Genomic DNA, 27,093 nt, shown 5'->3' with positions numbered 1-27,093 from the left:
ACATGATTTAGAGATTAAGTGAGGAATGAGAAAAATATACAAAGATATTTCAAGAATAAAAATTCAAGAAATTTCTGGGGTTTGCTGTTTTGGGTTGGTTTGTTTTTTTTTTTGTTTGTTTTTTTTGCTTTTTTGTTTTTGTTTGTTTGTTTGTTTTTTTATGGGTGTGTGTGTGCATGTGTGTCTATTTTTCCATCAAGCAATAGGAAACAAAGGAAAAATTCTCAATTAGCAGAAGTAATGGGTGGGATTGGAGAGTTTGGCGCACAATCTAATTTTTTTCTGATTCAAAGGCAGCAACATCTGCAGAATATCTTTGGTATCAGAGACATTTCCTCTCAGAGACTCATAATCTTGTCCATGAAAGGAAAAGTCCTCAAATGACATAAAACTCCGGATAAAATGATGGGAACAAGGCCTGTAACATTTCTTGTTCATTTTAAAAACCTGGTCTTCAGTCAAATTTATTCCTGATTCTACAAAATATCACAGCAATGTTTGTCTTTAAGAAAATACAAACCAAGAGCTTAAAACTTTGTTAGGTTATGGTTTTGGCAATAAATTCTGATTTACAGTGTTTGTAAGAAGAATAAGAATTTCCACTAAATTATAGATATTTTTCACATAATAGACAAACCTTGACAAATTTCTATATAACATGGGTGAAAAAGGTCACTTCTGAGCAATGTATATATCGAATACAATAACCTAAAATGTTTGTAGTTCAGTAATTTAAGTTGTACTTTTCCAAACTGAAATTTTTCAAAGAGAGAGCAAGAGGCTGTTCCTGTAAAATTAAGGATTTCAGTTGAAATGGAAGAGAAACCCTGAAGTCAAGGATCTTTCCTTGAAACTTTCCTATTGCGACTCTGCTGTAACGCACAAATAATCTCTGCTTGAACATAACTAGAATCAAAAAGAAGTATTATACAGAAAGACAATATCTCAAAGTAGTATTCATGGGGTTTAGAATAATCATGCAATTATGCAATTAGTAAGAAGCTTGCTTATTGCAGCCTTAGTCACGTTGCTGATTGTTGTTCTGACCATAAACTGTCATAAGTTTCAGGCTTTAGGTTCTTCAGCAGCAACAGGCATTTCTTTTGTAAAGCAGCTGATGGATTTTCAATGGTACATAAATTAATAAGCAAACAAACAAAACCCCCACAACCATATTCCAAAAGCCAGCATTCAAGTTGCCAAAGTCTCAAACATAAAAAATAAAGAAACAAAAAGGGAAATGGCAAAGTTAAAATCCACTTCTTCAAAACCCAAAACCAAAAGCCCTACACAAGACTTCTGGATTGTATTCCATTTTTATGTAGTGAGGTGAGGGATTTAGAAAATTGCAGCTCTCTACTATAATCTACTGGCAAATGTTTCCTATCACATGATGGAGCACATCTGTGTGACTGCAAAGCACCATTCTGTCTCTACTCAGTTCAAGACCTGAGATCATGCCTTCAGATTTTCATTCCCATACTTCCAAAATCACGAATGATACATCACTACTTTGGATTACATGGGGAGCTGCTAACTTTTAATTACTTTTTTTTTTTTTTTGCTACCATTATTTGGAATTTTATCACACAGATACTATATCCAGTGCAGAATCATTTATTTTCTTACTGGCTTTTCCAGTTTTTACTTCTTGGCAAACACCTGCGTATGATTTTTTTTTCGCAATACTTTCCTGGAGTCCACAATTCTCAAAGTACTTATATTTTATAGCACTTAATATGCTCACAGCAGACTTCTTATCACTGCTACTTCCCATTCTGAATTCAAAGAACCTGTGCAAATAATGTGGAAGTCTCACCTAGTATAAAAGCAACTTCTGTTATGACACACTCTTGGATAAGCATCCAACTGGTTACCTGCCAGGTAGAGGAAGATGCCTGTCTTTTTGTTGCTGCTTACAAAATAATAAACAAATAAATAATAAAGTAGCCCAAGGCAGGTTGTATGCTTGAAGCTTAAAAAAACTGTAATTGAAAACAGAGTTTTATAATGGAAAAGTGTCAGACAAACATAACTGTAGACATCACTATCTGGGTCACCTACAAGAATAAGAACATAAATGAAAGCTGTTACTTCGATTTCCATCTAAAGCCTATTCCCTAGTGAATAAAATTATATAACATTGCTTATTATTTTTCTTCACTTGGAACTCAGTACAACAACCTGGCTGACATAGTCTGTGTTATTAAATTTGACAGCTAGTAAGGGCTGTCAGTGCCCAAGCCCTATATTGCTCACAGCTCTCTGCCGGAATGGGAAAAAGGGCCTAGGCAGCCTCAATCTAAGAAGTGGGGGCTAGACAGCAATGAAGCACTAATCATACCTTGGTAGCATGTGGAAGGTGTGCTGTTTTTCAGGAAGCCTTTGTGGCTATACTGTTTTTTCTTCGCCCTACTTCTATGAATCATGACCTATATATTGTTCTGTGAAAATGAGACAAGCCAGAAGACCTGCTTTTCCTGTGAACTGTGTAAACTTTAGGTGATTACAGCAATAAGGGGAAAAATTCCCTGTTGGCCCTGTAGGATCTTTGAAAGTAATTACATTGATACTGTGATAGAGGTTTTGAGTTATTTTTATATTTGAACTGTTGTCATAATTTTTAATAACAGACATGACTAACCACTGTGACTTCTGATAAGTGAACTAAATAAAAAGGAACATTAGAGAATACATAATAATGTTCTTATAGAAGTTCTGAAACTTTCTTTATCATCTCCATCTTGTTCCACCATGTAAATCTTGTCTCATTATTGCAACAAATTCCATCACACTTATGCTCTGCATATTTTTTTTTTACCCCAAGTATGTCATGATATTATCATTTCTGTAGTTTTCATCATATTGATTGGTTACATCTACTTGAAGCATATTTAATAATGAAGATGTACTACAACTTTTTTTTTACTCTTCAATGGTTTTGCTATTATTGTAGCATTTCTTTTATTTCTTAAACATATAAAAAATATAAATACTTAAATAACTTCAAAAGATACTTTAATAGAGCTAATTTAGAAAATATATGCAGATACAGTACTACACTCAAAAGACTGGATGCAAATCATTTCGCCCATTAATACATTATTCATTTTATGTATTCTCTAATTTTTTTCTGATTGCATTTACTTTTACTGGTGTGAATGACTATCTGACATTCAGGGAAACACATCAAACAGCTAAGTAAACATTGTTCAGAAGGCCTTTAGTCATTAACAAATTGTTTCCTCCTGCTTTTCCTGCTGACAGGAGAAGTAGCAGTGTCAATAGTAAAGAAAAGAATGCTAAGAATAGAACTGAAGTCATTATCAGTTATACTTCTCAAACTAGTAAATGAAAAAATGGACTGACTATATTGAAATTCAATGCAGCACCTACGTAACATGAAACTTCTTTGAATTTCAAGGATATCTCTGATGGTGGCATGAAGGTGCAAGTATTTTTTACATGGACAGGAAGAGTTAATCTTGGAAAAATAAAAAAGCAACAACTTTCACAAGTTCACAATTCTAAAAAAGGTACTTTAAACACTGCGTGAGTGAAAAGTGCACAAGAGAGAGAGAAATATACTTGGAAGGCAGGAGCAGACTGAATGAGACCAGAAGAGAATGTAAAAGTGGGACAGGTTTGAGGAGGAGAAAAGAAAAATCCATTAACTGGTGAAATAGATGTAGTCACGGTTTCAGATGAGAAAGGCCTTGTGCTATAATGCTCCACATCACATCTGTTGAAGTCTTAAGCTCCTTTTTTTCACAAATGAATCTAGCAAAACAAAAGATAGGGGAATGAGAGACAGATGTGCAAAAGTCCAGGAAGAGGGGGAAGGCAACCAAAAAACTTAAGAAAAGAGTATTTCTTATAATCTCAAGTCATCCCAGATTTGCCACCTTGAACCTTTTCCTAAAGACATGTGGCAATGTCCTTTCTTCTACAAGATAAGGTAGATGCCATTTCTACTGAAAAACAGCTAAGAGGCTGTTATGCAAGACCTCAGCAGTGAGAACATTCAGTCCCTACAGTCTTCAATGTTTACTGCTCCATACACTGCTGAACAATCCACCTACCTTCTACTTTGCGCTGAAAAGACCTCAGCAGAAGAGAGGATTCAGTCCATCATCTATGATGAACGGTTAGTGACTGAAGAATCCCACATCATGCGGGAAACCTGTGACTTCTGGCAATAGAAGGGAAGATTCTTTTTTGTCTACTGATTTTCTCCAGAGAAACAGATTTGCACATTGCTACTGAGAAGAAGCAGTAGGTAGTAGGGTCTGGGTCTGCCTTTTGCAGGAGTGCAGACAAGCATGTTCTTGTCTGAGTTGTTGTCTCATGGGGTTTGTTGCTTACTAGGTCTTACACCCCAGAAAGTGTGGAGGGACTGTTAAAACCTATCTTGACCTCAGACTATATGCCTTTACTCTTCATTCAAATGGGCAGCAAAAATACTGCTCTGAATGCATCAAGACTGATTACAGAGCCCTGGGGAGTGGGCAAATGGCACCAGAGACTAAATGTATCTTCCTATAGTATGCTGGAACTGAGGAAAGTCTCATGTAAAAGTGCATGCCTCTTGAGGGTCCATATGTGTCTGACATTGTAGACAACACGTTATTTTTTATGACTACAAGACACTTATGAGGATTTCAGAGTAGTGGGAAGAGATAGGATACACTCAATTAAGTGAGGAAAGAACATCTGTGCCAGAACACATCACCCTAAGTGAGAATAACATCAGACTAGGTTCTGTGGAAGATGGTGATGAGAGGCTGGGAAGTTGAAGCAGGGAAGGCAGTGAGAAAGTATGTGGAAGAATAGTGTGATGGACACAGCTCTCATATTTCCCTTTTGAAAGCAGTGTAACTGGGCATCTAGCTCAAACACCTGTACCCAACACATGAAGCATAGGGAATACATAGGAATTGGAAGTCTGTGCACAGTGGCAGACCTATAATCTTGCTGGATTTACAGAGGCACATTGGAATAGCTGGCATAGCTCTAGCACTGCAATGGACAGACAAAACAACAGAACCTGGCCACCAAGGTGCCAGCCCTGCCAGCTGGGCTACCATGCTTGCCTCCTGGCTCCCTTTGCTTTCAGAAGAAGCACCTATCTTGGCAGCTCTCTGGTGAACATTGGCATAAACAAGATGCAAAAAAGGAAAGAGGAGAGTGATGAAGAATGAGCTGGTGTGGAGAGAGAACATGGAAAAAAGAGTGAAAAGAGGAAAGATTCAGAAAAAGAAAAACAAAAGGAAGTAATAGAAGTTTTCAGTAACTGAATTAGCACATCTCTGTGAATGTAAGAAGCTGTTCTGCTAACAAACTGCTGACTTGAGCATAGAGCAGCCAGGCTGGAAGCTGAAGATATGGCAGTTAGCAAACACCTCATCTTAATCTTTAAAAAAATGTGGCTGAATGGAAGAGTCAGTTTTACACACTTGAATATAGTTTCTCATGTACATATAATTTTTTTATTCTTTAAGAAGATACAATTCTGTTAGATCCTGTCTAAATGAAAAGATGTTTTTAAAACGACTCCATGGCTTTTATTTGTAAGATAAATAAACAGATATTCAGACGTTGAATTATTGTACACAGACTTGGAGGAATACTTGATTGTGAATGTTTGCCACCACAAATCAAATTCTTCCAAAGAAAACCATGTGTGTTGTTTCAAATGCCTATAGTCCAGCTTGAATTAATAACAACCTAGGCATTATTTCTTTATGCAGAATCTGAAGTTGTGTATATTTATTTTGAAAAGGCAAGAACTGTATGAGACATATAGGTTACATTATTTGAAATGTATCAACTGTTTAAATGACATTTTCACCTTCAGCAAATACATCTTTGCCTGCTAGGAATGGTGATGCTATCATGCTGCAGGCAATCTATGATACAGTCATGTCACAAATAGGTGTCAACTCTCATTACATTCTTGAGTATAAATTCCACTTATCAGTTCCCACATAGCTGTGGATGTTTTAACAATACTATTTTACCATGATTGCATCAATGCTCAACCTCAAATGATTTATGATATATTTGTAGGAGCTACTGTAGATACACTGGATTTGGGAGCATTATGTGAAGTTGGAAGCCATATGGGAATTTTTATTTCCAAAAAACATTGAATATGCTAGTAATTTATCAGCCAGTTACCTTGAAAAACATGAGAAGTAATCTGCAATTTTCCATGACTTGTTTCTTCACAGTCTGGTTTATAGCATTACGATGTAATTACTTGTTAATTGAAACTCAAACGTAACTTTTCATTTTCTGATATATTTTTTCAGGAAAATACATCAGTCGACTAATGCTCTGATGATTAGTAAAGTTCTAAGGTTTTGATATTAGCCAAAACCTATATGCCTTACTAGAAATGGTTTTTAAAAAGAAATTTTTTGAAAATGAATAATTGTGACAGGGATTTTGTACACCTAACTTTAAAAATCAGAACCACATTATAAGAAATATCATCCTCTGTTACAGGCTTACAGGTTATCTTTCTGTTTCTTATACAATTATTTCTGGTGCAAAATTAGCTTCTGTTTCTCTTAGCTAAGTGAATTTTGAGAACTCCTCAATGCTGTAATACATTACTGTGTAGAAACAAGCCAGACAATGGCTCGCTGGTTCTAAAATGTCTCTCTCTACTACTATAGCACATTAATTTTATAGATTCAGATTCTATCTAACATCTGAAAATTTCAAACCACCCAGTAATGTATAAAATACTGAAAATAAGCATAGCATGTAGTAGTTCTTAAAAAAAAAATTAGAAAAATAAATTTTGCCCTTAGTTAATGGGATAGCACTGCTGAGTGCTACATGTTTATACTGGTGTAACAAAATAAAATGCAACTCTGAAGAAGAAAGCCTTTTCACACGCAGGTTCATAGGATTTTCTAACTTTGAGGTGATTGAATGCAACTTTTCCACAGATCAAACAAAGGAAAAAAAACAACCCAGACTGAAAGCAAGGGGGAAAACAGGTACCTTTGGTCAGTGCATCCTCTGCTGAACCACAGCGTGGCTACTCAAGCAAGAATCAATCAAAAGGGTAGTAGACAAAAAGATGGGTTCTTTAATTTTTTTTTTTTTCAAGGGGAGCAAACCTCTCATCTGGCTAGCACGAGGACTTCAGTTTAGCTTCAGGTAAATCTGTAGGCAATTCATATTTTGTTTTGAGTAGATAAAAAGAAAAATAATATTAAGAAAAAAGAGCAGAACCCATGCTTGGCCTGAAGGGACTACTCACTACTCAGATGTTTCTGCTGTGTTTTTATTGTCCCTGCCCAGCACCTACACAGGGAGACACCAAGCAGCACAAAATGGCATTAACCCTTTTCATTATCTACAAGAAACAGAAGGGAACAAAGGTCACTTTAGCAATATGACTCTTCATAGGTAGTAAAGTAGTTTGAGTGTACTAAAAAGTGTGTCTTCTCTTTCAAGACAGTAAATGTCACATCCAGGATGATTCCAGGTCATGGTTGTTTAAGGAGAGTGAGAAAGCTTGGAGTATATTGCTGAACCAATATCTCTGCATCTTCTACCATCAAACTAGAATAACCAAGAAATTACATTTCTTCAATATATCCAGATACTGTCAGTACGATTCAGTGTCACACGTAAAAAAAGATGACCACTAAACTTCCAATGTTGCAGCATGGGATATATTATGTTTCTATAATGCACCATGATTATTAATATTTAATTACTGTAATACTACTTTTGTCATGTTACAATAATTATTTTCAGTTTTGTTTTTTTTTTTAGTGTACTTGGCAATAATTACCTCATTTTGGATAAATTAAAAAATACTCAACACCGAATGTGTGAACAGAATATTGATGATAAAGTCCACCTATGTTTTAGAGTTATACAGTGTTATATGATTAATAAGGTCAAATGTGATGAATGTAAATGGCACCAACAGGTATCATTTGATCATATAATACGTGGAAAAATTATTGTGTGCTAAATCAGAGATTTGTAGTGACCAGTCAAGACTAGAACCCATCATTCAGGTTTGAAATAGAAGCAGAGTTTGAAGTTTGTAGCAGTGAAATCTCATACTGTCTCTAATTATTTTCATAAGATTATATGCTCAGAAAACTATAAGGGTCACAATTATTAGCAGATAATGCCAATTTCTTTTCTTCCTGGGGTAAGGTAACAGCTCCTGAAAGATCAAGATATATCTGCAGTGGAACAGAAAAACAGTCTTTTATTACTTTACAAGGAATAATATTAGGCCACAGTTTAGATTTGTAATTCTAATTCATGCTTCCAAAATACAAATACCTTCATAAGTCACGGGCTTGAAGTTCCATTATGTAGTTTTGTAAATCTTTATAATTCATGTTTTCTCATAACTTTAATTTCCTGTTCTTAAATATTTTATTATACAACTTGAAAAAATGGTGCAAAATATTGTTATAATAAGACAAATGTGAAAAAAATCGATAAAACTTCCAACCTGTGAGTCTTATTTTTTTTATTATTTAGAAATTTACAAGAAGTCTCTTAGTCTTATAAGGAGATAAGTTTAATGCATATGCAAGTCTCAGAACAGTTCTTATTTGAAGAAGATTTCATAGTGAAGTAATGGAAGATTTCAGGATGTGACTTGCTTCATGATCTGCCCCTATATATGTGAGGAGAAGCAAATGTTTCTCTCTTCACAGAGCCTGTGTAGAGGCAACAGCCCAAACTTTACATTACACTGGAGCAGGGAGGCCCAGAGGCAAGATGACCTCCTACCTTAGTAGATACTGGCGCTTGTAATAGACACTGGAGTCTTGTGACTCCTGGCAGCAGATTTCCCCACCTGCAGATGTTAATTTGTAGACAACCTGCAGACATGACAACAGATGTGAAAGAAAGTTGGTTGGAAAGTGTGTCTACCTGGTCCAGTTGTGCTCAATACATCTGAAGCTATGCCATAAACAGAAAGCAATAGACAATGGTAGTCAGAAGTCACCTTCTGCAGGGGAAGAAGGCTCCACAAGCGTCCTCTTTTGCAGCCTGCCAAAAAGTAACATAGAAATATCACATGCGCACACAAGGAAAACCAAACCTTGATAAAAGTTGAAACTAACAGCATGAAGTTTAAAAAGAAAGGACATTGAGGAGCATGTCAGCCTTAAAAAGAAGATCCGAGAAAAAAGTCTTGCTACTAACAGAGGTGCTGACCTAATGGCAAAGGATATAGAAAATGAGAGCTATTCTGTACCCTTTTTGCCATGCTTTTTAACTTCAGTGTCTGCTCAGGCTATCAGACAGTGACAAAACTGCTCCATGAAGAAAGACAAGCAGGTAGCCAAGGACACGGGTAAGAAAGACAGTGCCTTCACTGATGGGGTATGGTTCAACATAGCCAAGCAGAACTGAACTGGTGACTGGCACATTCTGGTGACAGTCTGAAAATCATGACGCAGAACAAAACAAGAGAAAGAGTCAGCTTCAAGTTCAATCCAAAACTGTAGACCAGTTTGAAAGTCAGGACCAATATCCAAGAGGGCTGAACATGTGCAGTGTTACCCAGGCAAACACTGGGAGTTCAGGACTGAGCCTAAATGGCCAGGGGTACATGGATGGGATCCCAGGCAAGAATGATCACGACACTAAAGCCTGTTTTTAATACTCCAGGCTTGACACAGGCATGGACCTCCATGCTTAGTAACAAAACTTTGGGAAGGGAAGTACAACCCACAGTAAAGGATGACCAAATTAAGATCTACTTCTTTTACTGGACTTGCACACATCCATCAAACTGGACAGGATGCACCTGAATGCAGTCTGGTTAACATAATTTTGATGCCACTCCCTCTAACCTTTGAGAAAAAGCTAATGGACGCACTAAGGGCTAGACTCTTCTTAGGGGTGCACAGCCGAAGGAAAACACATGATGCATGCAAGTTGCAGCAGGGGAAATAAAAAAAAATGAGTTTAATGGAAACAGGATCTTCATAGTCAGAACGTCTAACTACTGAGTGTCTTGGCAAGCTGCCAAGAGAGGCTGTGAGATCTTCAGCGTTAGGCAGGACATGTTCTTATGTTGAAATTAGCTCTGCTTTGAGCAGGAGGTTAGACAAAATGAACCCCAGAAATCCTTTCCAAACTAATTGTTCTATGATTCAAATACAGAAGCATTTAATTTACTTTTTGGGAAACATTTCTTTTATAAAGTTATTTCCATGATCCTTATCCGAGCACAAAAACTGAGAAAAGGAAAGTAATACTTGTGAAAACTGCCTATCTGGCTTCTACATATACATATTCAAAAGTGTAAACTAGATACTTATCCATGATTTTAATTCAGTTGAACATAACCAGATCTTGTCAGGAAAAAGCAATACTGAAGCACAGACTAAGAAAATACTATTGCACATTATCCATAAAGTTGAACTGAAACAAATATTTCAAAGTTCAAAAAAAAAAAATAGCAACAATACCATTAAATGAAGAAGAGTATTTTTTTTCATCTGTAGGATCTCCACAGTTAGTCTTACTATTTAGGTCATGATGTTTAGCTTCAAAAAAAGATACTGTAAATAAACTGTCACTCAAATTTAGCATCTCTAAGGAAGTGGTGAAGTAGAAACAGAACATTTTCACATAGAAAGATCAAAGATATTTTTTAGGCTTTCATTGATACAAGTGAAATAAAAATAAAATCTTTCAGATTTAATTTCCTGAAATTTAAATAGTTGGTAAAGTTTTCTTCTAATTCAGTGTGCTTAAATATAGATGAGGAATTTTAGTGGGCAGACATGACCTGAAATACTATTTCCTGTCAATTCCAGAAGCTTTACCTCTAATTTACCCTCCCAGATACTGTATGTACTTTGATATATCATGTTGGCTCTGAAATACAAATATTTTAGCTGTATTGACTTCTAAGGAATGTTAGATTTCTGAAATACCTGTTGCACATGTCCTATGAGTTAACTCTTTTAATGCAGGTATTGATACCAGATCATTGACAGGACCAGAAGGTAGATGTAAAAAGATTTTTTTTTTTTCATGAGACATATTTCCTGTTGAAGAAGAAAATGGATGGATAAAATTGCTGGGTTTATCCAAATAATAGTGGGAAATGTCTTTCTTGACTTTGATCCACACCTGATGGCAGGTTACTTAATACAACTCTTACAAACATCTTTCAAAGATTTAGATATTGTCAGAATGATATCTCTGTCTGCCTTACAGGAGGCTTTCAAAAGTAATTTTGAACTGACAAGAGATTGATAGAGTTCTTTGATAACTCCTTTTTCTTTTAAGGCAGTCAAATGGCAATTGGGGAAAAACAATAACAAAGGAAATTTTTTTAAATATGCTATAGGAAGAGATGAATTACTGAATGCATTTTCTAATTTTAGAAGTATGTACTTATAATCCATCCATGACCATAGGTATATTTTGAATCCCATCTCATTTTTATTTTCATTCGAATATATCAAAATAGTTATACATAAAATCAACTGTATTGTATTTGAAAGAGTGAAAAAGTATGTTCAGTATTTAGAAAGTAGGAAAAGCTCCTGAGAAAAACTTATAGACATTCTTACAAAAAGAAATACATGTTATATAAATCATACTGGCTGTTTTAGCATAATCTTTACAGACTGAAATGTAGTTATTCCAGTCTCAAAGATAGATATGTAAAATTAATATAAATATGCAATGTAACCCGAATAAAAATACTTTCTGCAGAGCATACAGATCTCATCTTAAAATAGATCAAAACAGATCAGTTATACTGGCTTGAAATATATATTCATAATTAAATCTCCACTTTGAAAATATCCTGGAAAATGTGATTTGTAGCCTATATAATCCTATTTTAGATTATTTAGCTTTTTGGAATATACAGAAAATAGGGACATTACAGTTTTAAATTAATACAGGGAAGCTTACTAGAGTGGATAAAGTATAGACACACAAATATTTTTTTTTTAAATGTTTGAATCAGCAACCTGTCTTTCTATGTGTTGCTAATGCCAATCTGCAAACACATTCAGCCTGGGAATCTAGAGACCATTAAATGTTACAACTGTTTTCACAGTCATAACTGTACGACCACCTGCTGTAAAAGTCCTTTGTGCTGCTCTGCTATGAAAATGCAGCATTACCAAATCTCGTACTAATTTATGTAGTTCACACCTGCAGAAATAGCTATTGAACATTAGAATACATCAAAGACTATGTCAAGAAAAATGGTTTAACATTTCTTATTTTTAACACTGCTTGCAGAGTAGAACTGTACTTCCTGCTAATGCGCAATATTTTGTACTGATGCTTAAGCTAATGTAGGGGGACAGAAATCCATTTCCTTCTATACATATCAGAAATGTCAGAAGTATGAGCCTTTAGCTGATCCAGCATGCTATAAGAATCAATCACAAGGATGTCCATATAATCTCTCTTTTACTTTAAAGATAGCCCCAGCCAAACACACTTCTCTCTTGCCTAGCTAGCAAAGCTACTGAGAATACCCTTCTTTCCATAGTCAGATGTACTGGGTTGTACTGGACCAATACAACACTATGGCTAGGTGCTGCTAGTGAGGGAGCTGCAGGGATGACTTCTGTGAGAAGCTGCTGCAAGCTTCTGTCAGGTCCAATAGAGCAAATGCCAGCTGGCTCCAAGATGGATCCACTGCTGGCCAAGGCTGAGCCCATCAGCAATGGTAGTAGTGAACCTGGTATAACATAGTTAAGAAAGGAAAAATGTTACTGCACAGGAGCAATTGCAGCTAGATAGAGAAGTGAGAAGATGTTAGAGAAACACCCAGGTCACTGGAGAGGGAGGGGAGGAGGTTCTCCAGCCACCAGAGCAGAGATTCCCCTGCAGCCCCCCCGTGGTGCAGCCCATGGTGAGGCAGCTGTGCCCCTGCAGCCCATGGAGATCCATGGTGGAGCAGATTCCACCTGTAGTCCATGGAGAGCCCCACACTGGAGTGGGGGGATGCCCAAAGGAGGCTGTGACCCTGTGGGAAGACCACTCTGGGGCAGGCTCCAGGCAGGACCTGTGGCCCCATGGGGAGAGGAGCCCGCATTGGAGCAGGTTTGCTGCAGGAGCTGGGATCTCGTAGGGGACCCACGCTGGAGCAGTCTGTTCCAGAAGGACTGTACCCATAGAAGGGACCCACACTGGAGCAGGTTTGCCTACTGAATTTCAAGTTAAGGCTTGTATTCACTTTGCCTTCTACAAATATCTTGGTGAACTACAGTTCTATCTTTTTACTTTGTCGGCTACTCCATCCTTTTGACCAGAGTTTCTAAGACAGATTGCTTTTCTGGTTCTTTCTTTTTTTCCATTGGTAGAGCACAATCAGAATGAGTTTGACAAATCCTAACCAAGCCAGAAATAACCTTTTTTAAGTTTTGGTTTTTTTTTTTTTTTAAATCAAGTTTCTCTAAGTTTTCTCTTATTTTGTCAGGGCTCAGCTTCCTATAACCCTATAGGCAAGGAAGAAACAGGCAGATTAGAGCAGTTTATAATGAGCTCTAGCTTACAAAACTGGAAGCTGCTTTATCTAATGATATTATATTAACATTGACTTTTTTTCCTCAAAATGACAATTTTAATGGAAGTATTTTTCTTAAGGCTTCTCCTGGAATCATTAAAGACAATAATTTTACATGAATAAGTCCACTTTTCTGTTTATTTTTTGCTTTTCTTTAAGCTCAGGTTTTCATGCTTTCAACATTCTGCCTGAAACAATCGACTCAATGACATGAACATATAAGGAACAAGCATGATCTACTTCTGTTGTTGCTAATCTTATTGCATAAGATAGTGCATAATTTATGCTATTTGGAACATAAGAAATATGTTTTTATCAGTTTTATGAAATAAGGACAATTAATAAGGCATTCTGAGCTTACTGTGGCAAGTGGTAGATACTTAGGCAACAAGTGTAAAAACGGGTTTTGTGTAGAGTCATCTTCTTCCCAGTATATACTCTCTTTCAGCTTCCAACAGTTTGCAGTATTGGCATCTCCTGAGCTAAAATTTCTATTTGTATCTCGGTTTTTAAAAGATCTGGAAAGACTTTTGAGCCATAGTTATCTACAATTACATTTTGATTTAACTTATCTTTTTAATTTCTTTCTGTGGCAATTGAATTCTGCAGTTTAGTTGTGATTATAATAGTGGGATGGGCTTCAGCAAAATATTCCTCAAATCCCATTCTGAGATCTCCCTCAGCATGTCTCAATTGCCTATAAAGAGATGGTAGCTGCCCTGTGTTAATGTGATGAGTTTCCTTCTGCCAGTAGATTTTGGTAGATCGGAAGCATGACCTTTGAAGTGAAACTGTTGTAAAAATTATTTTGCGTATGAATGTAACCAGGAACAGATGAAGGTAACTTGGATTTTTATAACAACAACAACAAAAAAATCATGGTAGTGTATTTGAATTCTAGAATGGAATTGCTGGTTTCGATTGAAAAAGGGAGAAAGCACTGTAATAAAATATTGAGCACTCACACTTGAGATAGGCATGACTGTCTTTAATACCTTGCTTCTGTTCAAGGTAAAGATTGAGGCAGAGTCTCATCCTAGGTGAATAACTTAACCATCAAATAATTTCTGTTTAATAAGTCTATTTAGTAGACACCCAAAGGTCCTAGGTCAGTCCATGTTTGTCCTTTTAGAGATTAAGATACAAGCTTTCCATTCTAACATTTTCAAGAATTAGAAAATTTAGCTCTGTAATGATTTACCAGTAGAAAATACAGCCTGAAGATGCTACCTGATTCTTAACAATTACATTTTAATCCTCAAGAACCATTATTTTTCTAACTATTTACTGAAGATGCAATGTTAGAAAGCCAGTGCTGGAGATGGATTTTTAAAATGGAATACAGAAAACAAAATTGAAAATTAAATAAGTGCATTGAAATCATGTTATTCCAAATCATTCTTGCAAAAAGCAGACATTGATTCTAGTAGCAAGACAGTGCATGAAACTTAATTATGAAACATTTTTTTTTAATAGTCTCAATATAATAGATTTAGTGACAAAAGTAACTTTTGGAGCATGCTGGTGAGTTTTGTGCAAAAGCCTAGCAGATTGTCTTTTTCCTTATATGAAACCCATGGGTTTTTTTGTGTTGCCTCTGTTCTCCTTTTTCACCTTAAAATAACTTTTCCAAAGTCAAGTTCTAGTCTCAATATTTTTCAGTTCTAAGTTCAGGGTTTTTTTCTGACATATCAATCATTTTTAAGGAAAGAAGACAGGTTTTATGACAATTTTTACTTGATTGAAAAAGCTGGTTTTGTTTCTGTTAGAAAAAGAAAAGTCAACGGTAAGTCACTTTACTGCAGTAACTGCTTATATAAAGTAAAAGACTTAAGGAAGTTTATTTACAGCTTGCTTGTGCTGGACTCATTGGCAGTATACATTACAAATCATTGGAAATATTTAGATTAATTTGTTTTCTAAAGTCCACCAGCAGCTCAGTAACAACGACTTCTGCCATTCACAGCAAAAGACACTGCAAAACACAGGTCTCAGGGCTTTCCTGGGCTCATCTTGGGCGGAGCTGGGCTGAGCTGATTTCAGCTCCTGCCTGAAAACATGGCCAAATGCCTGCAGTCTCCCTGCCTGAGTCTGAGCTCTGCCAATGCCTCTGTGGAAAAGGTCTGGCAAACCCAGAGAGTTTGTGGCCCAACAAACAGCAGATCCTGCAGGGCTGAGCCTAGGGAGGCTGTGGGGCCATACTCACGTTCTGCTGGGAGCACCCAGAAGGCAGCAGCCCAGGGTCAGAAAACATAAAAATAGACTGAAGTAGACCCTAGTACTGAGGATGAGGATACCTCCAGCAGCACTGCACTGCATTTCTCCCAGGGAAAGAACTCAGGATGGCAATGACTCACTGTAATGGCCCAGCAGCACTTGGCTGGTGGAAGGATAAATCCATTGGCCTTAGGAGCTGGAGTAACACTGGGAGGGCGAGCATAGGACCACCAAAAAAGGGTAGATATTAGAAAGGGGTTTTGTACAAGAATTCTAAAGTTATTACTACTGCATATTTTTTTCACCTGTACTAATTTGTACTGTGTTACTATATTTGTAATTGGATTGTTTGTTTTGTTTGTTGCATTTCAGATGGATTTCAAAGTTATTAACTAGGCTAACAATAAATTCTGGTCTCTCCATACATGTAGTATTTTCTTTCACCCATAACACAGTTTTGAATGTACAAAAGCATCTTAAGGAATTGGGGAGCAACTAGGGCAATCATACAAAGTGCTCAGGAGAATTCCAGGATAAATTAAAATAGATGTAGACTCTGACACTGGACTGCTAATACAATTAAAGTTAATTCTTTCATGTTTTACCACATTCCTTGTACTTTGGACCTCAAAATAATTTGGTCTCAAGAAGAAAAGCTCTACTTCAAAATGAGGAAAAGGTCTCTACGCATAGAATTTCATATTACTGTCATTAATAATTTTTATTTCTTTATTTTTCTCGTATCTTTGAGATTTTAATGGAAAATTTACTTTTAAAATATAAAAAAAAATAACATGGAAAGAGTTTGGAGGAGATTTGTACCATTGGAAAAAATTTTATTGTGCTTTTAACTACCAAAGACTTTGAAATGAATTCTCTGCAAGGAGTGAAATTTCATTTATGGAAAATACAAGCATGAAGTCTGATCAAATTTTATTTTTGTTTCACCTTCTAGTGTGTACAATGATACAGAAGGAAGGGCAGCAAACATTGGAAAATATTTATCTTAAAAATAGCAATATGAGGCAGTATATCCTAATGGTAGTGGAAACTGTGAAAGAACTTATCTGCTGTGGCACTGCAGGTTGTCAATAACGAATGCACTGCAGTTGCTGCTTTTAAAAATATGAAATTTTATAAACCTCATCACTATGTGTGTTATCAGAAAATGTATCTGCTGAGGACTACAGCATGCCTTACACAGTTTTTATTCTTTGAAAATGCTTTTTATTGTAATAGAAAACAATACTGAACTGCCTATATAAGTATCTGAACGCAAACCTGAAAATATTTCCAGTCAGGATTTACTAGGCAGTTTCACACAGAATAAAATATCAGTGGTTGATTCTGAAAATTAGTAGAATGGGGTTTTATTACAGACCGTAGAAACCTCAAAACTATGTAGAAAGTTGGCCCTTATAATTGTTATTTTTAATTTGTATTCTACAGAATAATATATCAGAAATATTAGTTTTTAAGTTTTTTCAATGGAAGACTTTCTTATGAGACATTGTCCAGCCTTGCCCAAACACACAAGGTCATCGACATTCTAACAGAGTTAGTCCATAGCTCAATGATACTTAAATAGAATCTTAATAAAGAGTTTTAACACAGCTGAAAAGCTGTTTCATTTGGGTTCTGGGAACAGATTTTTCAAAAAAAAGACTCATGTCTTAAAAATAATTTGACGCTTAAAAAATGCAAAACTATTCAGGAGAATGTAAATACATTCTGAGACATTGGGATGAGCTTTTTAAACTTAAATATGCTAAAATGCTTCTGCTTGCTCACTGTATTGAAGAATGTGTGTGTTTTTTTCCTCAGGAAAGGTCTCTGCATGAGCTAATGCTAGGGCTCTGACTATTTTTCATTCTCAGATGATGTTTATTCTGCACCTTCTAAGATGTGACCTCAAAGTTCTGACCTTTGAGAAAACATTGTCCTGCATACAGAGAAGTCTTATGAAAAATTTCCAGGGAAATTACATGGAATTACATGCCTGTCTTAGATTTCAGTCATATGATGTGTTCTTGAGAAGTTATCTCACTGCTTTTTCCATCAGTTGGTTGAACTACTTCCCTAAGTCTTAATATCTTTGCATACAGATGTAGTCTACACAGCAAGAAATACGGGACTTAACTTTGCACAAGAGAATGTATGCAGTAATTGGTGTCAGAAACGGCATTTAGGAATAGTTTGATTATGAATAAGAAAGTGATGGAGCTGTCATAATTAAAGGAGATGGAAACCAGCCCTGACTATTCAATTCTTAAAGAATGTTGCCTTTTTTCTCAGTGGCATAGAGAATAAGGCATCTAATTCTAGGTCAGGCTCCACATGTTCCACTGTTGTGGTGATTTTTGAAATAGGCAAAGTTCCTCTAACCAAATCATGTCTTGTTATTTTAAAAGATGTTAAGAAACAAGACTGATTCCCCTCATATTTAGTGCTTAGTTTAGAGAAAGGTGAAGTGTCTCTGCATGCTTTGAGCCAATTTGATCTAATTAACATGCACAGAGAAATTTTACATTCACCCATCTAATACAAGAAATTAATGCGCTAAACTTAATTCATTTGTTAAGGAGTTAGCTTAATTCAAATCTAACAAGAATTCTTGTGTGAATTGTACCTATAGTGTTGTCTTGGGTTCTGAAATACCAGCTGGGCTTAAACCAAAAGTATCAAATTTTCTTTATTGATCAGCTAAGTAAATGTAATCTAAAAAGAAGTATTTAATGCATTTATATATTCCTATATATACAGACACAACACAGGTGTGCACAATCACAAAATAATATTTAAAATGTTTGGTTTTCAGCAAATTGAGACATCTGCTGGACTGCACATCTTTGCTGTCTCTAGTTTGTGAAACTTGCTAAATCCCTGTAAAACTGTGGACTAGTTTACTTTTCTTTATTCAACTACTTAGTTTAGGCAATTATTTAAGCAATTTATGTATTATACTTGTGAGTTAGGGAATAATACTACTTCAGTAACTGTAGTACGTTGCCAAAAAAAAACAATGCTGGATTCCTCCTTGAGGATATAAGCAGAATTATGCTTGAAAACCATAAGTTAATAGCATCTGAGAAACACGGGAGAAGGTTCTTCAGAAGGCGGGATGCATACCACATGCACACCATGTATAGGTCTTAGGGGCTTTGGCTTGATTGGTTCTGAGCCAAGGAGAAGACATCCATGAGGATGTTATTCCTGATCAATGTTTTCTCATAAGATCTCTTCAGAGCTCCACTGGAATTAAAATCTTCTATGAATAATAGTTTGGGCACAAAAAGAAGTTATTGCATACAAAGAAAATAGACCATGTTTTCTCTATCTCAAATTCTAGCATATTTGCACATTAAAAAGTACAAAAAAACATAGCTCAAAATATCCATTTTGGCAGTACACTGGCTTTGAGATATAGATTATTTTCTAGAGAAAATAATTTTCCTCAAAAAAAAATGATATCCCAGACTTACAAAAATATAACCACAACAGAAAGACCAGTGGTCATATTCTAAGAAGCATACGGAGCCAAAAATATAATGTGAGAATTTGCATTGTGTAATGAATAAGTCACTTATCTTTCACCTGTGGGATGGCAGAGAAAGGAAATTCATGTCTCAAGATGAATTAATTTTTGCTAGCTAACTCAGTGAATAATTTGTTCAATTGCAAAATAGACATAATCAGCAAGAGTCTAGATTTTGGTCACCAGAGATAAAATTAATTGATGTACTTTGAAAGTAAATTAAGTAAAGCAAGTAAAATAAGATAATACATAGAGTGCAATATGACAGTAGGAAAAAAGCCCGAAAGACAAATCTGAGACAAGTCTGCATTATTCATGATAATAACACCCATACTGAAAGTTTCCTAGAGGCTGTTTTTGAGTTTATTATTTTTAGTTGCTAGAACTAAATTTCCATACTGTAAGTCAGTTTTAGAAAAAAACTGTTCTGCCATTTGTCAGAATTAAATTAGATTCTGCAACATATTTTTAGCTCCACTAACTATTTTTTAATACATTTGTTAATTGGTTTGGGGTCTTCTGGGACATTTTTCATTAGGAAGGTGTGGGGCAACAAAGGCATGAGCATTTAGTTAAGTGCTTAGAAACTTAGAAAAATCTGATTTTTTATAACACATAATTATTCAATCCTTGCTAGATTTTGACAGGAAAATGATCTGCAGATTCCACCTGTATCCTACTGACATTCGAGGTCTGAGGAAGAATTCGTATGCAAGAGCTTTTCCATCTACTGTAGAACTCTACTGTACAACTCTACTGTACAGCCCCCTTACCTATCTAGTAGCAGAGGAGGATATCCCACCACTTCTCATATCTGTCTTTTACATAAAAGCATTTAGTTGAAGAGATAATATTTCTAAATGTATGCTTAATTATTGATAACAAAAATATTATTTAATTCCTTGGAGATAAGAAGCCGTAGTACAAATGGATTATGATAGATGAATAGAGACAAAAATGCACAGAACAGTGTGTGCAAAACAGCAAAGTGATGGCTTCTGACTGTGACAAATGTTTACAGGTTCGATAATGATCAAGGTTGAGTTTTTCTTTTAATTCTAGAGATACACTGGGGAGAAGAAAGGGATTGTAAAAAAGGGGCCTTTTGAGATCCTATACAGACAAGTAAGGTAGGTCTACCTATACTTCCAAAGCTAAAGTAGATTAAGTATAACAGATAAAATTTATGCAGCACTTATAATCTCTTATTTAGAGGACTGTATCACTCTGTACCTTTGAACATGAAGCATAAGGACTTTCAAATTATGAGAGTGCAGAATTTTGAAGGAAATAGTGCTACAAAAAATTGGTCGGGAGTAGGAATGGAAAGAGAAAAGGGAATGAGAACATGGTCACAAATGGGACAAAAGCTGAGGTGCCAAACTGACACACAATACAAAAGAGACCCAATAGAAAGTTTTTTTACAACTATACCAAAACATGTAAATCAGCATGAGAATATCGAGAAGCACTGCTTACATTGTTTTTACAAATACTGGTGCAGTCTCCAGACTTTGTCTTCCACTTCTTTCAGTTTCCTCTTCTTTTTTTAAACCTATATGCTTATGAGAAAGATAATTTACAAGGCAACTCAAGTCTTTGTTCTTGTAAACTTGCTTACTAGGGAAATGGCTCACCAGGTATGTTATGTTGATTTTCTCATACGCACAGTCAAGAGATGGTTCTCCAGAAAATAGGCATAAAAGGCTTTAATTTGCTACCAAGGATAAATTCCAACAATTTCTTCCTCAAATTTTATCTTTTTTTTTTTCTTTCATAAAGACAAACATGGAGTCTGATAATGACTAGTCGAGATCAAAGTATTCTATTTATGCATTCTACTACAAGAAAAAGGAAATCTAAAAGGGAGCTACCTTACAACAGTTACAGTAATGTATTTTCAGGGATCTCAAGTTTAAATGAAGACTCAGACTGTCTATATATCTATAAACATGAAATAAATTATGGGAATCTAGTTTAAAATGTTACAATATTGAGCAAGATGAAGAGAAATTTATTGCTTTTTCCTTTCTGCATTCTGAATGTGAAGAGTTGGTTTTTTTTATTTTTTTTTAAAGTATGACATTCTGCCAACATAGGAATTAAAAATCAAACAATCAAGAAATTATTGTATTTGACATTAGGAATCAGTAGCATAGTCATTATCACGAGTCTGAAATTGTTTTAAATAAACAAGTTATTTTCAGGAATAATCCAAGGAGATCCTTAAAACCAGAGCAAAATTAATGATGTTACACAGAATTTCAGTAGGAATTATTTTCAGTGGCTCAGCATGCTTGCAGTTGCCCAGTGCCTTTATAGCTTTATTCAAGTTCTTTAGCAACACTTAGCAGTGGAGAACATATAGCAGCACATCTTAAACACTTGTTTAAAACTAATTAGCAACATTAATTCATGTGCAGGTTCTGAAAATTAGCTTTATTATATCTTTCAAAAGACTAAAAGCTAGCTAATCCTGGTTTTACCCAGACTTCAGAATATTATTTTCACCATGTCTCTGAAAAAAAATCTTACGCTTTTTTGATAGTCATAGTACCTCTAAAAGCTGAGAAAGTGTATTTAGTTCTCTTACACAGTGTAGCATTAGGAACTAGTACACCTTAGAGGTGAACACTGGGACTCAGAAATTAAATGTATTTTTTAATTGGTTTCTAAAATCTTTAGTCTGTCTCCTAACATTAACCTAAGTAGCACAGGTACCAAATAGCTTTGATTTTCAGTCCTCATGATCCTACACTGTAAATGTAGTGTCATTACTGTTACACCTTTGTCACCATGGTTGCAACACTATATGCACTACTCCAAGTAGTCCTTCCTTTAAGACTTCTTGTCTAGAAGAAATCTTAATCTAAGGTAGTCTTTAAACACCATGTAAATATCTCAAGCCCAAACTGATGTCTGCAAAAAAAGACTAGGTCCTTTTGTGGCAGCATGCCTCAAGCTATCCCGGGTTGAGGGGATATTTGCAAGAATTGGTCTGGTAACAGTTCAAAACCCCAGGCAACTCTGCTCTGAGAAAACAGAACAGAATAAAACAAAACATTAAAAAATGCAAGTAATCTAAAAGATGACTATCTTAATGATTATGGGAAGAACCAGCACAGAATGAAGTTGGTTAGCTGCCATGATAGTGAGATAAATGCTGAGTCAGGTGATGTGACCATTGTCACACATCTGTCAGTCTAGATTTGAGGAATGAGGATTTAAGCCTTTTTACCTGAATTAACTCAAGGTATGTTTGTCTTCACCCAACTGGACCAAAAGGAAAAATAACATAAAGTTAGACATGGAGCAGTCACTGCTAGCCTGAAGGTGGCCACTTCTATTTCAGGGCTTGTGTGCCCAAAAGATTGTTTATTTTCTCCCTCTCTCCCAATAATACAGCTGGCTTTAATAAGTTAGTTACACTGTTACTGTTTCACCTAAACTGGTTTTGTGTTTTATCCAATGTTTTGCTTAATGCAAAATTCATAAATAACACTAGGAGCAGAACCCAGAATTCTTTTCTTGCAGGTCAAAACCTGCATCAATGTGTTAGAGTATACCAGTATGTGCTTGCTTGTTTTTCCTCTCCAGCTTCATCATTTCACGCTTGTACCTGCATAGGAAAAACTGTTAATGTGTGTAGTCGAATAAGACTCTGGTTTTATGGCTAGAGTATTCTCCCAGAAAAGAGGAAAATAAGTTTGATTTCTTTCAGACTGAAAAGGACATAAAGTGTTTTTACCCCCATGCAACTAGAAAAAACCTGAACATTTAACCCTCTCCTGCATATGTGAATAAAATCGACTATTGCTTGGGTGTTGCATATCTGAAACTTCCTTCTTTAATATGCCAGATCAATGATGTCAGCAAGGTGTTTTAGGGCAGAGTTTCAACACATACCTGGGTTTAGGCAGCTTTTGCCCACAGTTCCTTTTTGTTATTGAACATCTCCATCAACACTGTAAGTACATCGTTCTGGGGCCATATGATAAACCAGCCAGGATTAAAAACTGTGTGTGTGTGTGTAGCATAGCGTTTGCTTATGTTTTGCCTGATTTAATTTTCAGACAGAGCAAATTTCTATCACATACAGAGGTCCTGTGGGCGTATCACAGATTTAGTAATGGATGGTTAGGGAAGGTAGTGCAGCAAGCTCTCCTGTTGAAAAATAATTACACAAGCACGCCCACAATCCCATTTTAGATTCACTACTTCACTACAACTCTTATGTTTCAAAGTGGGGAAAAGCTGTTGCATATTATCTATATTTAATTTGAAGCTGATGTGAGTAACTCAAAATTGAATACAGCTCTTTGCCAAAAGAAAAATACAGTATACTTTATTAATATATATCTTGATCAGAATCTGAAGTAAATGGACTAATTCACAGTCAGCAAGGATGAGTTCCTAAAGGAAATCAATAGTTTTCAATTTGAAAGAGTAAACAAACATGTTTCTGTACTTCTGGGTGTAAACCTGAAGGGACACTATAAATTAATTTATTGTGGAGTTTATTATATTAACGAATTAAATCTATGCATTTGCTTCACTGTACTAAGTTGTTTGACTCAAGTTCCAAGAGCTATCATGACAGCTTTGCAGCTTAGCTTTTTTGTTGTTTTTTTTCACCATGTTACTAACTTTAAAGTAAAATTATTTCAACTCTTTACAAATATATTTTTAGCCATAGGAAAAGATATTCTAAGGCAATTCACTATTGAGAACACTGGCCCTATGTGAGATTTGGATCCACATTCATTTAATCTAAGCACAAGATCAATTACTTCATTCTATAATTCCATCCATATTGCTATGTAGTATCAGAAACCAAGGAAACACTTTCATGGATGAAAAATTCAGAAACTTCATAAAAAACTTGGAGGTTAGTGCTTAGTGGCTGCAGAATGGAAGAACCAGTTCAGTACTTAATTTCTTAGTGTAATCAAAAACATTTTTCTTTATTTTATTTTAATTTATACCTCCTCTTAAACAGTTCCCGTGGGTTCCAGTATTGCACTCATAACAGTAGTAGCTTATGGTTATAAGTAAGCCCATGTAACAGCACACATACAATTCCTAATAAAGAGATAGGAAAAGAAAACACATCTCTGTAAGCTTATGACACTTTCAAAAGACAGATCATGATAAGATCTGAGAGTTGGTAAATAGTTCTGACAAAAAAAAATAAAATTATCCAAATTCTCTGTTTTACATCTCATCTGGTTTTGGCATGAATAGAAGCATTTTCTTGTTTTCCTCCTGTACTTTTTAAGGCGCTCTAGTCCCCCCAGTTTGGAATGCACTGAGAAGTAAAGGTGAAGCTATAATGAGGAAAGTTATCTTCATCTGTGCTCATTTTCACATCAAAACAATATGTAAAGTACTGTTTTCATATTTCAAGGTTCTGAACTTGATGCAATGTGCCATTTATTAATTAAAATGGGGAGAAATCTTTATGGATAAACCTCCCAAAGGTGATCAGTGAAAGTCTGTTCATAGGGTGTTTTTTGAAACCAGGTAACAGTATTTACTTTGTCATTATATATTCATGAAGTAATAGACTTTGTTCTGCCAAACTAATCTCTTCAATCAGATAAGAGCAATTCACAAGAAAGGCCTATTATATGTAGCTTAACAGCTGCTGCTCCATGTATATTATTCCTTAGAGACTTTCCAGTGATATATAGTCGTGTAATTTTATTTTGTTAAAGCTACCAAACTGTTTTGCTAACCATAAAATAAAATGAGAATTGTACAGTTTCCTTTTCCATTTGCTGACAGCATGAAAGAGAAATTTATTATAGCAAAACCATGTTATGTGCATCTGCATACAATTTTAACATCTGCTCTTGATTTATAGTGTATCTCTTACAAACACACAGGTGAATAGGTATTCAAATAAGAATCTATTTTTTATCGGGGCTTGAGATCTTAGATAATTTTTAAAAGTGGCTCTGGCTGCTAAGGTTTATATTTCTTATAAAGTAATGCCTTCAAAATTACACAGTCACAAATACTTTTATGAAAAAAACTACAATAAAGTCTAACCTATCCGTACAAATGGAAAACCATACAAGTAAAACATGTGTGGAGGGGAATGTGAATTTACATTATAAATAGAAGGACTTAGAATGACCACAGTTCTTTTAATATTTACATGCAAAACGTTTTATGATAATGTCCCTAGTGATAAAACAATCTAAAATGCATCACTGCATTCTTTTCTGTGTGTATTTCTCAAGGGCAAACATTTTGATTTACATTGTACTCATGGATTTTCTCTAAAAGCTCTCAGATTTTTATCATCTTTCCCAAATTGCAAACCTGAATTGAACATAGACTTCCACATTCAACTCAGTTAAAAAGATAAACCATCCTTTTGATAATTCCTTTTTATTCTTTGAAAGACTGCATGAACTCCTAGAAAACAATATTACAGAGAAAGCTTGACTTAGAAGTTACACTGCAATTATCAAGCCATGATGTCTTTCCTTGCAATATTTCCCAGGGTCCCAGTAAGATTCCAATCAGTCCCATCCCTTGATGTATATATACTTTTCAGTTTGCTTGTATTGAATAGCATTGTTTTGTCCAGTTAATGAATTGATTCTCTTCTTTCACAGCATTATTTTTCAGTCTATTTTTATATCATTGATAAATACCATTCACTGTCAGGGTTTTGCTCAATTTTGTTTGCTTTTCAAAAGTGCAGAAGGGGGGAAGAAAAAGAAAACTCATCAAGACTTCACAAGTAACCTGAGGTAAGAGTTCTTCATTCTGAGCCCTCTTGGAGAATAAACCTTAATCTAGTTAAGTTTAATTGTTTACCATGGATCCTTCCAGTTAGTCAAAGCACTATATAACAACTACCAAAAGCCCACACATATACAAAACTAGCATAGATTTAGCTGATCAAGGCACTGCTTTTTTTCAAGAGACGATTAAATGAATATGCTATATTAAATTTCTTTATCTTTTCAGTATTTACCACTGAAAAAGGTTATTTCTAATTTACTAACTGTATTATAACTATTGCGTGATTTCTACTTAAATGAATTTGCTTTGCTTTAACTGTTAAATGTCTCAGCTTTCAATCAAATCTCAAATAAAGGACAAAAATATATTATAAAATTACACAAATGCTATAAATAATGTACAGTTTCAAATGAAGTAGGCTGCAAATATTACAAACATGTTTGCACCCTTATAAATAAAACACCATCTTAAGAAGAAGGAGAGCAAAAATAAAAGAGCAGACATGCTGAGTTTTTGAAACCTGGCCACATGAAGTTAGTGGTAATTAGTCACTGTCCTATACCAAACACTCAAATGTCTGTCCTGGGTTCAGCAGTAGTAGTCATTTCTCCTTCTTGGTAGCTGGTGCAGTGCTGTGTTTTGACTGTCAGCCTGGGAACAGTGCTGATAATACCAGTGTTTTCAGTTGTTGTTCAGTAATGTTTTCCCTGGCCAAGGACTTTGTGAGTCTCATGTTCTGCCAGGGAAGAGGGGAAGCCAGGAGGAAGCAGAGACAGGACACCTGACTCAAGCTGACCAAAGAGGTATTCCATACCACAGCACGTCATGCCCAGGATGTAACTGGGAGTTAGCCAGAAGGGCTGGGAGACTGCAGGGTTGGAGGAGGTATCAGTCAGTGCTTGGTCGAGCTGGGGGGGGGGGTGGGGTGGGGGCGGGCGTGTTATCAGTCGGCTGGTGGTGAGGTATTGTATTCTTTTCCCTTGTTATTTCCTTTATCATTATTATTAATGGTGGTAGCAGT

Source organism: Pezoporus occidentalis, unplaced genomic scaffold, assembly GCF_034315485.1.
Source record: "Pezoporus occidentalis ecotype Australia unplaced genomic scaffold, CSIRO_AGI_Poc_V1 ctg42, whole genome shotgun sequence".
Taxonomy (NCBI): Eukaryota; Metazoa; Chordata; class Aves; order Psittaciformes; family Psittacidae; genus Pezoporus; species Pezoporus occidentalis.
This window is presented reverse-complemented; position numbering follows the sequence as displayed.